This window comes from Octodon degus, unplaced genomic scaffold (assembly GCF_000260255.1).
Source record: "Octodon degus isolate 3935 unplaced genomic scaffold, OctDeg1.0 scaffold00007, whole genome shotgun sequence".
Lineage (NCBI taxonomy): Eukaryota > Metazoa > Chordata > Mammalia > Rodentia > Octodontidae > Octodon > Octodon degus.
In genome coordinates, this window is record NW_004524583.1 from 17,008,819 (window position 1) to 17,025,837 (window position 17,019).

General features: G+C 36.5%; 1 protein-coding gene and 1 pseudogene across 6 annotated transcripts in view; both read right to left on the bottom strand.

Moving 5' to 3' along the window:
• Fut8 (fucosyltransferase 8) overlaps positions 1–17,019 on the bottom strand; it is a 485,432-nt gene that overhangs the window by 267,403 nt on the left and 201,010 nt on the right. Inside the window, exon 4 of one of the 6 annotated variants that reach the window (XM_023702817.1) lies at positions 894–944. The exons of the other annotated variants lie outside the window; for them this stretch is intronic. The gene's annotated coding sequence lies outside the window, so the exon portion shown is untranslated. The remainder of the gene's footprint in view (positions 1–893; positions 945–17,019) is intronic. 6 annotated transcript variants of the gene reach the window in all.
• Positions 1,161–2,146, bottom strand: LOC101579348 (annotated as a pseudogene).

Below are 17,019 nucleotides of genomic sequence, written 5' to 3' on the forward strand. Positions count from 1 at the left end.
ATTAGTAAAAGTAAAATATTTATATACATATACATATGTATTATCATGAGCTAAAATTTGGCCAATATTTAGATATATATGTGGTACATATCTATATATAGATATATAATTTCCAAATCATTTTTAGTGAAACAGTTCATTCTAACTTTTTACACATATAAAGCTAGATGAAACTCAAATCTATTTTTCTACCCCAGATCAAAGTAAGTTTTCTGTTTCCTATCTAAACATAATTCTTAGCATTGAGGTAAACCTGAGATCATGTATGTTGTCAAACATCTCCAAAAAAAATTTAAGCTTGCTTTAGAGATTCTTGTGTTACACATGTATACTTACATTTTTTTCTTCAAACACTAATGACAAGCTTATGTGGCTAATAGTTCTATAATGGGATCATGAAACTATTACCTATATGACAACAAAAAGCCATACATCTGTACAAACTGTTCCAGCATATGCAATATGAACTGGGATCATAGAATCTATGTATATGTATGAAATTTTAATTCAAAAATGCACTGAACTCAAGGCTGGCCTTGAACTTCTGGTGATCCTCCTACCTCAAGCTCCCAAATGCTGGGATTAAAGGTGTGTGCCAACATGTCCAGCTAAGCTTACAAGAAAAAAAGCTCATTTTATTCTACTCTTTGAGGCAGGGGTTCCAAAATGGTGATGTAAGACAAAGATGCTGTGTGTAAAAGCTTCAAAACCAAGCACTAACCTGAACTGGTAAAAACTACAACTTAAATAAAAAACTAAACATGTCTCAATCTTTATTGCAGCTATGCAACTTTTGATTTTGTGGCCTGCATATTTTTACCAAAGTAACAACCTCTTCTCTCTTGTCCTTCACCTACTACAAACCAAAACTGACAAACAGAAACAAAACATACCTCCACTGCTGCCTTCTTTACTTTAAGGCTGTCTTTGGCAATCCTTCCAAACTGTAAAAGCAAAAGAACCTGCTGAGGGGAAGAGGATGGTATTTCTCCTTGCCTACTAGGTGGGATGTACGAAAACCAATCTAAGAATATGAATAGAAAAAATAGTGAAGACAGAGCAGTAGTCTACCTTCAAGAGAAACAGAAAATAAACTAGGGAGGCTGTTACTCCACTGGCCTGTCTTCTACATTACCTCCAGATGAGCACAAAATTTCAGATTAGATCAAAATTTCCAACTCTAAAAAGGCAATGGCATAGGAAGAGCAACTAGAAAAGTGAATAAATGGTAACAAAGTACAGCAGTAGCTTAAGCTGTCAATGAGTTTCTTTGCTTTGGTATTTGGTAACATCAACGTGATCTTTGCTGGTGTCAACCTTTTTTGTGATTGAGTCTATTTGTCAATTTTTTTTAAAAAAATGTATTTGGTACAGGGTCTACAGGGACTTACTACACAGATCAGACTTGTAATGATCCTCCTGTTTTCAGCTTCTCAAGTGCTGGATTACAGGCTTGTGCCACCACTCCCAGTCTCAATCACTGTCTCAGTGCACTCTGGAGATGGGGCCGGCACAGCTGGAGACTGAACCCCCACCACTGTGCTCTGCCTAAACAGCCACTTTAGTCCACTGAGCTATCTAGCTGGTCCCTATTTGTCAATTTTGAGCTCCAATTTCATTGCCCATTTCCAAGGTCATGCTCTTTAGATTTCCCAGGGGACTGCTCACTCGAGTTGGGTTCTCCTCCATCACCTCCTCTAAGGCATCACTGGTTATATGCTAATGTATCTGCTGCTGGCTGCTCCAGCGCAGGCTACTGAGGCTGCCCGATGGTGACTCTGGATGACTGCTTGCATACCACATGGCTAGTTGTCTCTGCCTTCTTCTCACATTGCCTTATAGGCCTTCCTAGCCTCAAAGTTCTTTGTCCTGTTACATGGACAGACTCAAAGGCCACAGCCCTTGTTGAGTTCTGTTAAAGCCTTCTCTGTCTCATGTCTTTATTTATCTGGTCCATGCCTTCTTCTATGCAGCTGAGTTGTTCCCTTGTTCACCCTGCATGGTAATGGTCTGGATTCCTGTATCTGAGATGGAACAGCTAAATCCACAATTTTGCTAAATCCACAATTTTCCTTGTATTCTCCAGGGACTCATCAATAAGCTGGTTAGCCATCAGCTGAATGTCTTCAGGTAACAGATGATCCATGATGAATCAAAAACAGAATCAAAACTCTACCAGAAACAGTGGTGGAAATGTGGGTATTTAAGAGGTTCTAGCCACTCCTCTCTGGCTCTGTTTGTTTGTTTGTTTGTTTGTTTGCTTTAATGACAGAGTCTCACTCCAGTCCAGGCTGGCCTCAAACTCATGGCGATCCTGCCACCTCAGCCTCCTGAGTGACAGGATTATAGGTATGCACCACTACACCCAGATTCATAGGAATTAGTTTTATTGTTAATCTTCTTTAGTTCATTCAGTCTTGTGTTCCATAACTGAAAATGATTTTTATAAATATAGTTTTTAAAAAATGTTTTTGTACCTTTGCTGCTGTTGGGGATTGAACCCAAGGCCATATGCATACTAATGTTAGGCCACTAAAACTGTATCTCCAGTCCCTCAAAATGTTTCTTAAGGTTTTCTAGTTTATGAGAGCAATCTAGTTATTATGTCATGGATGAAGATATAACTCTGTTTAAAAAACATTAATGAAATGCTTTTAGACTTCTGCAATAGTACAAAATCAATAATTACGATTCTGTTGAATCTTTTACTTGCTGTAAAGTTTTGTTATTCTAGTATTTAATGGAGCTTTTATCAGTATGGTATATGAAGAAATCTAACTAATGTTCAGTTTTGTATTGTATTTTAATTCCTACTCTATACCTCAAGGTTTGTATAACTTGTTGGGGACAAAATATAACACATGAACTGTCCTCAGCTTAGCTTGGTTGGATAAGCATATGCACTGTACACAGGGATCACTGAAAGCTATTTTAGAAGCTGCTCACAAAAACTCCAGTATATTCATTGTATGAATAATTAAAAGTGGATCTACAGAGACTGCATAATAATTTTCTACATATTGTACTCAATCTTTCCATAGATTATTTTATTAAACATTTTCCAATGTTCTGTGGAAGTACTACGTAATATTCCCATTTTACAGGTATAAAAGTTTACATTCTCTATGAAATAACAAAATTAAAACTTTAGGCACTGCTGATTCTAGTACCCATAATTTTATCCATAATATCTTTGGTTTAGCTGTTGGTGATTTCAAGGTTATTCTCTTAGCCTTGTGTGGTAACTATGTAGATCTCAAACATTGTTATGGAAATATAATCAGTATTTGCCACCTTTATTCAAAAACTAGCATCTACACACCTCAGAGCTGTCAGTGTGGACTGGCTCCACCAATAACCACTCTCTGATTCTTATAATTAAATTTTGTAAGTAACTAATGGTCTTATTTCAAATAGATACTTATTTCTGTGCCTGTTGTTTTGGAAACTATAATTTTATTAGCTTTTGTTTAACAAACTGAATAAAGCAGAAGTGCATAAATTTAAAAAAAAAAAAGCCAATGTCTATGACTTCTGCAGTCTTCTGCCTAGGGGCATTTACTGAACATCAACTCAGAAAGGAATAACACAGCAAAGTGCACTTATCCTCCTAAAATCAGAAGACAGAGACCAAAGTTTTGGGAGATTAGGGTGGATGAAATGTGCTTGTCAGTGTATGTGGCAGCTGCCTAAACAAAACACTCAGAATTCCGCAGAGGAGATCCTGTGAGTCTTTGGCTGCATAGTGAGCTATACACGCATACTAAGATCTGCATTTAAAAGTGAGATTTCACAAAGCTGGCAATAAAACAATTATTAAAGGTAAAACTTAAATATGGAGAGCTGAAAACTAAACATCTCTCAGAGATTGGGCAAAACTAGGAGGTCTATGAATTCCAATCAAATATAATGAAATTATCACACAGAAAAACTGGAGCATACAGCAAGAAAACATCTTTAAAGTTATAGTTAAAGTGAGATCAAAACATGTTTCTTATGGAGTAAAATAGCTAATATCTCAAACTATGTCAGACATAATCCCTGTCACATATTATTCTTAGTTTTTAATTTAAGGTTGTAGACCACATTTGTTTTATAAGTCAAAGTTCACTGGCTTTACTCACTAAAGAAAGGCACTGCTAACAGAAGCACTAATAAATTTTAAAAAGATATAAAAGGATATTAACATGATCCAAAAATGACCCAAAGTAACTGCATAGCAAAATAAAATGCAGAAGTTTTTACAGAATGATAGCAAGATATTGAAAATTAACAACATAAAGCTCATAGTATTCAGTGACTAATCAAAGGTTACAATAAGCTAAGAGATCATCCTGCGATACAGACATCCAAAAACCTGCTAAAGGCTAAGGAAGTGACTTAAACACTAACAAAAAATACTCCAGTTCTCTAGGCTCCACACCAAGAACAAGGTAGCAGCAGTGCACTACTACAGAAACTTTACAGCACTAATTCAGTGAAGTTAACTACTGCAGCAACAACAGGAAACTAAATTCAAGCCAATCACTGATTGCCTCCAACTCCAACCCCACATACAGAAAGAGCCTTAAAGAAGAAACTTCAGAGCATTAATATTCTTCACTTCATCTCTGATAACCTTTACCTACAATGTCTGAAATGTAAAAAGTTAAATACATAAAAGAACATGTGAAAAACCAAACAATATCAAAAACAAAGATCGGCACTAGACCCATAAATCAATGTGAGTTGGAATAAAGCATCATAAACTGTAGAATAATTATGAACAGTATATTAAATGAGAAACAGGTGGCATTAGTACAGAAACAGAAGCAGAGAACACAGCATGAAGATGAAGAAAACAATCCACAGGAAGACAGATATTTTCCCAGGCCACTATGAACTCTCCAAGTCTAGGGAGAGCAGCCTCAGGAAAGGGGTGGGTGGCAATACTCAAAGTTGAGGTTCTTAAATACTTCTGGATAACAATTGCCCTTAATGTCCCAGTGAAGGAAATCAAGCCTAAGAAAATGGTAGAACAGCTCTTTTCCTCCCCGGCTGTCTGAGAATTCATTGTCATCATGAATGACACAGTAACTATCCGAACCCAGAAGTTCATGACCAACCAACTTCTTCAAAGGAAACAAATAGTCATTGATGTCCTTCACCCTGGGAAAGCAACAGTACTTAAGACAGAAATTCAGGAAAAACTCACCAACACGTACAAGACCACACCAGATGTCATTTTTGTGTTTGGATTCAGAACCCATTTTGGTGGTGGCAAGATGACTGGCTTTGGCAAGATTTACAATTCCCTGGATTATGCGAAGAAAAATGAGCCCAAACATAAGACTTACAAGACACAGCCTGTATGAGAAGAAAAAGACCTCAACAAAGCAGTGGAAGGAATGCAAGAATAGAATGATGAAAGTCAGGGGCACCATAAAGGCTAACATTGGTGCTGGCAAAAAGAACTGAAGTGTCTGGCAGTGAGCTGGAGTCTGGAGAACAGCCGAAGGAGTAGAGATCCTGCAATGCCTGTCTGCAGTGACTGCAACTTTTTTCATGAGAGGATTTAATAAACTGTAAAACCAAAAAAAAAAAAAAAACCAGAAAATGGTAGAACAGCCAGTTGTTGAGTACCTGGTTCGAACAGGAAGAACAGCAAAGAGATCTGGGTGGCAGAATGTCTTTAGGATGAAGAACCAGGCACAGACTTGAGAAATATTAGAGAAGAAAGGCAACATGGACAAGGTATGCATGAAATCAGCACACAAGAGGCCTTGCAAGGTGGCCTTACTAATTGGGAGTTAGGCAAAACAGAAGCTCCTGAAACCAATAAGTGGACAGGAATTCAACTAGGTCAGTGTGATCTGCTGGTTTTGAAAATGAAGAACAAAAACAAATTTCTTAAACTTATAGCTTTGAGACTCTCTCCCCTTCATTCAGCCACCCCCTCACCCTAACATGACTGGAAGCCCCAACATGGCCATGAACAAGAAGGCCAGGGATACTGTGAGAAGAACCTGCAGCGGAACTACAGCTTAGCTACAGAAATACAATGAGTCTGGCTTCTCACCCACTCAAACACGGCACCTTCTCTATCAACAATAATGCTCTCAAGTCTGCCCCTCAAACAGCAAGTTGCTTTTCCTATTCAGTTTCACAGGTGGACCATATGACACACATATCTCATCGAACACTCCTGAAGGTTACAGACCACTCTAGATGGGCTTGGATGAACCCATGTGAGGAGCCAAATAAATATGTTCATGGCTAAAACCCATTTTTTGTGTCATAACTTCTATCCTTATTTGATGACATCAGCATATAAATAACAGGTAGCAGCTAACATTTGTTGAGAGTTTAGCATTTGCTGGGCACATATCCTTGCATTAATGCATTTAAGCTTTAAAATTATAAAAGGGGTGATATTTTTATTCCCTTCATATAGATAAGGCAACTGAGATTACAGAATAAGGTAATGAAATTACCCAGGGTTGCTCACAAAAGGATCTCATGGAAAATATGGGTAATAAATACACGAAAAAATGAGGGAGTCAGCACAGAAGAAACGCTAACTAAACATTAAAGCAAACTATAAGAGAACATTCAATATCATTATCAAAAGATTACATGAAGGTGAACATCTGTGATAGAGGAGATTTCTTGAGGAGAAATCAATAAGGTATTATTCAAAATGAAACCCAAAGGATAAAACTCAAAAGAATTAAAAAACAAAAAGAATAGAGAACTCAAAAGCTGTGAATAATATCAAAAGATTTAATATGTGTAACTGGATCACAAAAGTAAGAAATGGCAGAAAATATTTTTTAATGTTGGCTAAGAATATTTCAAAATAAATAAATAGCAAACCACCAGGAAAAAACTGCAGAGTACTGAAAATGTACATAATACTGCTGAAAAATGGAACTGAGAAAATCTTTCAACAACTAGGAAAAAATATTACAGAGAAAAAATAAAAACACAATGTCAAAAAACATGCTGGCCAGAAGACAATAAAATAACATCTATATAACACTATGAGGAAAAAGTACTAACTCAGAATTCTACTTCCAGGGCCAGGGAGATAGCTCAGTAGAGTAAGTGCTTGCCTGGCAAGCGCAAGGGCCTGAGTTCAATCCCCGGTTCCACAAAAAAAAAAAAAAAAGAATTGTATTTCCAGTAAAAATAGATTCCAAAACTAAGGTCAAAAGTCAAGTTGTTTTGTTTTTTTTTTTAAAGGGCTAAGAACATTCTATACCATCAAAACTATATTGCAAAAAATTAAATTATTTCAGGAAGTATAACAGATAAATTATGAATCTACACAAAGAAATAAATAGCATGAGGAGTGATACAATATTTAAAAGCATAAAAATTTTCTCAATTTAATCAAATGAAAGGGTAAATAGATGTCCAACTAAAAATTGGCAATATATCATTGGATTTATAATACACATAAAAGCAAAACATACACACACACACACACACACACACACACAAAAGAACAGGACATAGGAAATGTAACTGCACAACAATGAACTTCTTACTACGTGGCAACTGTTATTTGAAGGGAGACTCACCCCTTAAGATATGAATTATACTGTGTGCTATGTTAGTACACTGCCTTCAATAGGCACTAGTCACATGCAACCACTTAAACAAGAATTAAATGTAAAACTTACGTCTTTAGTCACATCAGCCACATTTCAATTGTCTGAAGACCACCTGTGTCTAACGGGTACCATCACGACTATTGCTAGTAAAGAGCTTTTCTGAAATGAGACAGCATTCCTCTAGAAGAACAATTACTTTTTAAAAAGAAAAGTATAACAAAAAACCAATAGTGGAGATAAAGTAGAATAAAAACTGAAAGGATAACTTCTACTAGAAAATAAAGATGAAAAAACATAAGATATGTAATATAGACATCAATGTGTGCTATGGAATCTCTTGATCAAGCAAAATTCACTCCTATGCTTCACTTGGCGTACTGTTCATGATATATAAATTTCATTTGCTTTTAAATATGCAGCACTGGCCAGTGATATAGCTCAGCAGCACAGCAACTGCATGGTAAGTGTAAGGTCCTGAGTTCAATTCCCAGTACAAAAAAAAGCACTGTCCTTATTCTTTAACTATTTTTATTTCTTCATAATATTGGTGCTTGAACTCAGGACCTCTCAAGACCTCTCACATGTTAACAACGATGAATACCTAAGAAAGGCATGGATTTTTTTTTAGGAAACAAAACTAAACATAATTTACATATACAACCTAATGAATTTTAAAACAGATATACAAGTGTGAACTCATGTGTGAACTCATCACCACAATCTACGTTATAAACCAGTGAAGGCAAAACTTTTGCAGATTGAGTTCCCAAATAACTTAAAACCCACTTATTTATAGCAAGGCATCAACAACGCAACTAAACCCGAATACTGACAGGCCATGCAAAACCTTGATCAACTGGCAGCTAATGAGTTATGGCTTGTGACAGGAATCTGGCAGAGTTACTCCTTTCTGAGCATGCACATGGCCACTACGTGCCCTGTTAGCCAATGCTTGGCTGCAGGGACAACACTGGAGTAACCTGGCTCACACATGCCCAGCATGGCATGCTTGCCTTAGGTTCACCATCACCATAACAGACCTATGTGACATCTCTAAAAGTTTCTTCTTGCTCTTATTATCATTATTATTACTTGTGGTAAGAATACCTTATACACACAAAGGCCTAAATTCAATCCCCGATTCTGCTCAAAAAAACAAAACAAAACAAAACAAAACAAAACGCCTTATACAAGTTTTACCTTATTAAATTTTAAAAATTTATTTATTTATTTGATACAGGGTCTCGCTATAAAGCTCAGACTTGTAGTGATCCTCTTGTCTCAGCCTCCCCAGTGCTGGGATTACAGGTGTGCACCACCACACCTGGTTTTGGTGGTTGGCACAGGTTCCAGGGCTGGCATGGCATGTGGTATGGGTAATCAAACCTGTGTCCTTGCATTTGCCAGGCAGGCACTTAGACCACTGAGCTGGCTACCACTCAGCCCCTACCTTATTAAGTTTTTCAGAATAAGAAAGTGTAAGTAATTATAGACATTATGCTGCGTAGCAGATCTTTAGGAGTTACATGATACAAAAAAAAAAAATTGTATCTCTCACATGCTCTTTCTCTATTGTCCCCTCTCATAATCAGAGATAGAAACGGTTCAATCATTGCGATAGAATCAACAAAAACTGCCACAGTTCTATGTAAAGTCACTGAAGTGACTCTTCATTAAGATTAACAATAAGAAAATAACCAATACCTCATTTGGCATCTGTAATAGTTTGTCTAGATGTCCTCTCAAAGCCTCATGCCATCATAGGATGGGCTGCTAGACTTTTTGATTGATTCATGGCCCAGTGCTGGGATTATGGGCGTGAGTGCTATACCCTCCCTGGTGGGAGGAAGAAAAGCTTATTCTTTTTTCTCCTCCCATTTTGCTCTTGCTGTTTTTGCTGTTTTCTATCACCATGAATGGCTGCCCTCCACTATGTACCACTCTGCCTTGCAGCCAGGTGAGTATGGACTGAGACCTCCACAAACTGTGAGCTAAATAAACCTTTCCTCCCTTAATCTTGGGCATTGGATATTTCATATCAGCAATGAGAGAAAAGTAACCAAGAAAACATCTACTGTGTGAGCAGGATGTTTAAAAGAGCCATGTTCATATGACTTCATCTGAATATTCAGGGAAAAAGATAAACATGTGACTACTTTAAAAGTACAAATCACTGAAGGCCAGCCCTGCTCTATGAATTGCATTCACATAAGGGTTGTCATCAAAACTGACTAAAAATTACTCAGCACTTATCTAACTAACCAAAATATGTGCTCCATGCAAAGAGAAAAACAGCAGTACATATTAAATAGTTACACATACATGCCTTATAATAAACTGCATCAGCAGGAATTTATATATTTAGGATGTGTTTTAACATGTGAACAAAATGAAATGCACTCAACAAATATATACAGTTTTTCTAACAGCTGCAGACTTGGGGAAGAATAATTGCCTATCAAAAGAAGTACAGTTAAATTATGAATTAGTTTGCCAACAAAATTTTGACTGTTATGTCAACAAAGGCAAAAACATGACCCAACACCAAGAAGAAAATAAGTCAATTAAAACAGACCCAAGAAATACAAATGATGGTAGATAAAAAAAAATATCTAGTAATAGTTAAAGAAAAAATGAGTATACTGAACCTCAGGAAGATTGCAAAGAATTAAGCAGCAATAAATCAGCCTCAATATTCAGAATCCAGACACTGGAAACTAACAACTTGCAAAAGAAAAGGAGAGAGGTGGATACCTGGGACACACGAAGGCTAGGAAGGGAAAACTGGAGCCAATAGAGAAATTGAAGAGACAGGCTTCAATGAAGAAAAAAGAAGGCACAATCTGCACTTTCTCCTCAGCCCCTGAATCATGGCATGGGAGTGTAAAATCAAGTCTATGCAGACACAGTGACAGTGGGTAACCTAAGGGACCTTTCAGGTCCCTTACACCAAGGGAAGGGAGCAGTGGACGCTGTAAGCTGACAGCTGGTGAGGGACTTCAGTCCAAGCCACTGCCAAATCCCCTGGAGAGCGCTTGACCAGGCACCATTTCAGGGAGGGGAGGGGCCTACTGAAGCTGGGACTCTGAAGTTTGGCTTCATCTCAAGACTCCCAGTATAAAACTACTGTGACTGGGACCACCACGGGAGATGTGCATGGACAGGAGCTGTGTTCAGGCCAGGACACTTTGTGCTATAAGCTACACAACTCAGGCCCAGTACCTGGACCAGAGGCCACATTCAACCTCAGCTTCTGTGGACTTCACACTCCAGAGCCAACACCGTGAACTAATCTTGCAGGAGGCTGACTATAGATTATCCAGCATGGATAGGGGCTCTGTCCACCTCTTCTGTATACCACCTAGAGCAAAGTCACATCTTGAATTGGACACTGCCACAAAGCTGCACACCTGAAGAGAATTACAGGCTCAAAACTCACAGAAAAACTTTTCTTGGTTTTTTTATTTTAACAGTTATTCATCAGGTTTTTTTTAATTGTTGATGTTGTTGTGTGTGAACATAGTTTTTATTATTTATGGTTCACTTTCTTCTATTTTTTCTTTATTTCCTTCCTGTCTTCTTCATAAGTTTCCTGAGTCTTCAATAATCTGTCTTTGTCCTTGCTTCTAATCCCTTTTTCTTATTTCTCTGCTTTTTCTTCTACTCCCTTTAAAAACTTCCCCCCTTAGGGTAAAAATCACTCAACTGAGTAACTATTTACTGTCTATAATTTTATATTTGCCCTAGATTTTCTTACACAATTATAAATCTGGTATCTATGGCTAAAGGAAGCAAACTGACAAATATCATAATTTGTACTCAATGTTACTGTTATTACTGACTGCACTACTTTACCAAGGTGACATACCTGTGATTAATTAGTTTTCTTGTATTCTAATACCTACATTGTCTGGGGTTCATTACAAAAAAAAAAAAATCTCCAATCTAGTACCAAAGAACTGGGTGCTAGGCTACTCTAATAAAGAGAAGAGGCAAGATCTTGGGACAAACTCAAAGGCCAAGAGTCAGTTACACATAGAAGATATCTCTAAGTAGTACTTTCCTAAAGAGGTCTTATACTAGCAATAAAGCTATCTGCCATAAACAACTTAAATGGCTCAATACAGGAAAGAAATTTTTAAAAATGAGAAAATACAGAAGCAAGATGGCAACCCATAACCTTCAATTCATGAAAGCAAATCCAGGTGGAAGAAATCAAAACCACCTAGTGAATTTTCTGAAATGGTGGCTAAAGTAACAAAACAGGCAAATAACTCTCTTGACAAAGCCAAAAAACAAATCATTATAGAAATAATTGATGACCATAGTGAAGAAAATGGTTAGTGAATCCAGATACAGACAGAACAAAAGGAGCTTAGGAGAGATATGAAAACCCTGAATGCCCAACACAAAAAGCAAAACTGCATAGGCTAGCAAAATGGCTCAGAAGTCTCAGCTCCTGCTTAGGCAAGCACAGGGACCGGGATTCGATCCCCAGCACCACATGCTGTGTCAGCCTCACCTCCAAGCGCGCTGAGCCAGCCACCGAGTTCAGGCATGGTGGTGCATACCTGTAATTCCAGCACTGGGGAGGCTGAAAACGGGGATCACTATGAGTCCAAGCTGCATAGTGAGATCCTGTACAAAACACATTAAAAAAAAATAAAAAGAAAACCAACTATGTTCCATAAAACAGACTCAAGCATAAATTCAGGAAGCTAAGGAATATAATGAAAGCAGTCCTACAAGGAAAATGTATAGCAATAAATGTCCATAGCAGAAAAGCACAGTAAATTCAAATAATAACCTAATGAAAATCTCAAGATTCTAGAAAAAAAGAACTTAAACAAAAAGCTTACATAAGGAAAGAAATTATAAAGGTCCTATCAGAAATTAAGGCAATGGAAACTAAGAAAGTAATATAAAAAAAAAAATCAATGAATGGAAGTTATTTCTTTGAATGATTACATAGACAAACCCTTAGCTAATCTTATCAAGAATAAGGAGGACTCAAATCCATGCAATTAGGAATGAAATGGGTGGCATTACAATGGATTCTGCAGAAATTCACAAGGTGATCAGTACATACTTGGAGATACTATACTGATACTCTAGTAAGATGGAAAACTCAGCGAAAAAAAAAAGATAGGAATTTAAATATGTATGAATTGCCAAAATTGAATTAAAAAGATATAAAAATTCTAAATAACCCAGTACCCATCAAGAAATTTGAGGGGTGGGGGAGAAATAACTCCCAACAAAGAAGAGACCAGGTTTAACTGATTCACTGCTGAATTCTACAATAAATTCAGAGGACACCTAAGGCCACTACTCCTCAGACTCTTTAATCAAATTCAAAGGGAAGCAGTAGTTTCAAATTCAGTCCTTAAAAACAAGCTTTAACTTGAGACCAACAGCAGAGAAGGATCCAACCAAAACAGAGAACTATAAATGAACACAGATGCATAAATCCTCAAAGGATACTGGCAAACAGAATGCAGCAAATCATCAAGAAGTTTATGCACCATGACCACGCAGGATTCATCCTATACATGCAGGGATGGTTCAACATACACAAATCAATAAATGTAATACACAACATTAAGAGAGTCAAGGACAACAACCGCATGATCATTTCAACAGATGGAGAAAAAGCACTTGAAAAGTCCAGCACCTATTCATCATTACAACACACACACACAAACACACACACACACACACACACACACACACTACAGTAAATTGCAAGAGAAGGTCTTTATCATTTTTTTCCATTTAATGAAGTCTTTAATTTCTCTTAGCAATGTTTTATAGTTACAATGCAGAGGTCAGGCCTCTCTCTCACTACATATTTGTTATTTTTCTTTAATTTTTTAGTTCATTTTAATGAGAAAATGAAAAAAGCAATGAAACAAAGTAGGTTAGTAGTACAGTTACAATAATTAATACATTGCATATTGTTGTTTTCATAGTAGTTATTCAGATGACAAGATGTAGGCATGATATCTTGTCTAAATAATATTAGTACAAACCTTTCTTCTCAATGAACTAAGAGAAAATAGCTGTATATCTATCCTATCTTGTACATACATACATATTTTTTCCACAACAAAACGATATTTTATTTATACTTTTGCAAAGTTAGTAACATGTGACACAAGGTTTCCTAGTGACTAATAGCTGACTTCAACCAGACAGTCTGTTTATCTCAGGACTGTGGTAGCTTGTCTGCTTTAGGCACTGAGGTCTGGTCCTGCCTACACACATTTGATCAATTTCCTAGCTTCCATCCCAACATATTCACCATTTTTGTTTTGTTTTCTCAAACATGTGTGTTCCATTGCAGTTAGAGAAGCTGTATTTGGAGAAGTTCTTAAAGGATCTTTTCATATTTGATGCTAGTCCAATGACTGTAGGTACTTGAACTCAGCAAAAGAGAAGGTCTTTATCTCAATCTGATAAAATCCATCTATGACAAGCCAACAGCCAACAGCATACTAAATGGTCAAAAACTGAAAGCTTTCTTCTGAAGTCAGGAACAACACTAAAATGAGGAATGCCACTATCACTGCTCCTATTCAACACAGTTCTGGAAACATTAGCCAGAGCAATTAGAGAGCAAAAACAAAAGGAACAGAATATGAAAGGGAGAAGTTAAATTATCATTATTTGCAGGTGACATGATACTTTATAGAGACCCCAAAAACTCCACTGAAAGATTTCTAGATTTAATAACTAAATTCAGTAGCATAGCTGGATACAAAGTCAATGCTCAAAAATCAATAGCATTGGGCCAGCCAGATAGCTCAGTGGATTAAAGCACCTGCTTAGGCAGATGCAGGGACAAGGAGTTTGATCCCCAGTGTGCTGTGCTAGCCTCACCCCAGGGGCACGCTGAGAGGGCAAATGATATTGGGTGTAGTGGGGCGTGCCTGTAATCCAAGCTCTTTGGAAATGGAAAAACAGGAAGGATCACTAGAGTCCGATCTGTATAGTGAGACCCTGTAGACCTTGTTCTAAATATGTACAAAATCAATAGCATTTCTGTACACAAATGACAAACTGACTGAATGAAATTAGGGAAACAATTCACAGTGGCATCCAAAAAGTGATGACACTTATGAATCAATCTAATGAAGGAAGTAAAAGACCTTCACCTTGAAAACTACAGTACTCTGAAAAATGAGTCCAAAGAGAATGTCAGAAAATGGAAAGATATCTCTGTTCTTTAGTAGGCCAAATCATGAAAATGACCATACTTTCCAAAATCTGTTATACAAACATAATGTAGTACTGATCAAAATACCAATTATTTTGGTATATATGTAATACCAAAATACCAATTATTATAGACATTAGAGAAAACAATCCTGAAATTCACATGTAACTAGCAGAGATCTAAAATAGCAAAAACAATTCTGGACAACAAAAAGCAAGGCGGGAACATCACAATACCCAACTTGAAGTTACACTGCAAAACCACCATGTTGAACACAGCATGGTACTGTGAAATGGACGGGAGATGGGAAGGGGTAAGGAGGAAAGGAAAGGAGAGGATGGGGCTGGGAAGATGGCTCAGTGGAATAAGCACTTCCCTAGCAAGCGCAAGAGCCTGAGTTTAATCCCGGTGCTGCCAAAAAAAAAAAAAAAAAGAAGAAGAAGAAGAAAAAGAAAGGAGAGGAGAGCAGAAGGGAACAGGAGAGGAGAGAAGAGGACAAAGGAATGGAACAACAGATGCGAAAGATCAATGCAACAGAACATAAGATGTAGAAATAACCCCAAACACACTCAGCTTTGACAAAGGGGCCAAATATTTTCTCTAGCAGAAAGATAGCTTCTTCCTACATGTTGGCTTTCTATATGTTGAAAATTAAACCTACAGACATACCTCTCAACATCTACTAAACTAAAACCAAAATGAGTCAAAGGTCTAAATATAAAAACAGAAACAATTCATCTGCTATAAGAACAAATAGGTAAAACTCTTAAAGACATGGGCATAGGCAAAGACTTTCTGAATAAAATCCCAATCCAAAGGAAATACCACAAAGAATCAACAACTGGGATAGCATCAAAATAGAAGTTTTTATTGGACTATATTGGATTATTTTGCTGAATTCATGCACTTACAATATATGAATGGCAATGAAATACCCATCTCTGACAAAACTAAACAAAAAAGGGGGATATAAATGAAGGACCATTTTGTAGTGAAAAGAATATATATATATATATATATATATATATATATAAAATAGGATAGATATACAGCTACTTTCTTTTAGTTCAATGAGAAGATTTTTACTAACAATATTTAGACAAGCTATCATCTGCATCTTGTCTTCTGAATAACTACTATGAAGACAACAATATGCAATGTATTAATTATTGTAACTCTCCTACTAACCTGTTTTGAAACTGTCTCATTGCTATTTCTTTCTCAAGAAAATTAATTGTTAAAAAATTAAGATTTTTTTTCAACAACAGAGAACCCACAGAATGAGAAAAAAACAACAGCTATTCCTCCGATAAAAGATTAATATCTAGAATATATAAAAAATTCCAAACTGGAAGAAAGAAAAGAAAAAAAATAAGAAAAAAAAATCAATTCATTATCATTCACAGGTACAAATTCCCTATAATGAATGAATGTGATAATTATGTATATCTAAAATATACCAATAAAGTTAATAAATTTATTCTTGAAAATAAAAACCAGATCCTTCCATAAAAAATTTAAAAACATACTCCAAAACAGAGCATCTGAAATCAATAGACATTTATGAAAAGAAGAGGTACAAACAGCGAATAAATATATGAAAAAATATTCAATATCACTGTCATTCAAAATACAAATTACAACACTTAAGTTCCATCTTATTCCAGAAAAAAAAGGCTATCATCATGAAATCAACCAATAACAAATGCTGGAGAGGCTGTGGGGGAAAAAAGAAGCCCTTCTTTTTTGCTGGTGGGAATGTAAACTGGTACAAGCACTATGGAAATTGGCATGACTATTCCTCAAAAAACTAAACTTAGAGGTTCCATTTGACCCAGCCATTCCCCTTCTATGGATTTACCTGAAAGAAAAGCATCATACCACAGTGATGTGTGCAAGCCTATACTTGCAGCAGCCCTATTTATATAATAGTTAAATCTTGCCCACCAACAGATGAAAGGATAAAGACAATGTGGTATTTACATAAAATGGAATACTACTCTACAGTAAAGAAGTATAAATATAAGCCACTTTTAAGTAAATGGGTATACCTCCAAACCATAATTTTAAGTAAAACAAGAAACACAAACTTAAATATCGCATTGTTTCTCTTGTGTTAGAAAGCCAGTAAATAAGGTGGAAAGTAGAGGACAGATATTGGGAAGTAAGAAAAAGGAGAACAAGGGAGGAAAGAAAGGGAAG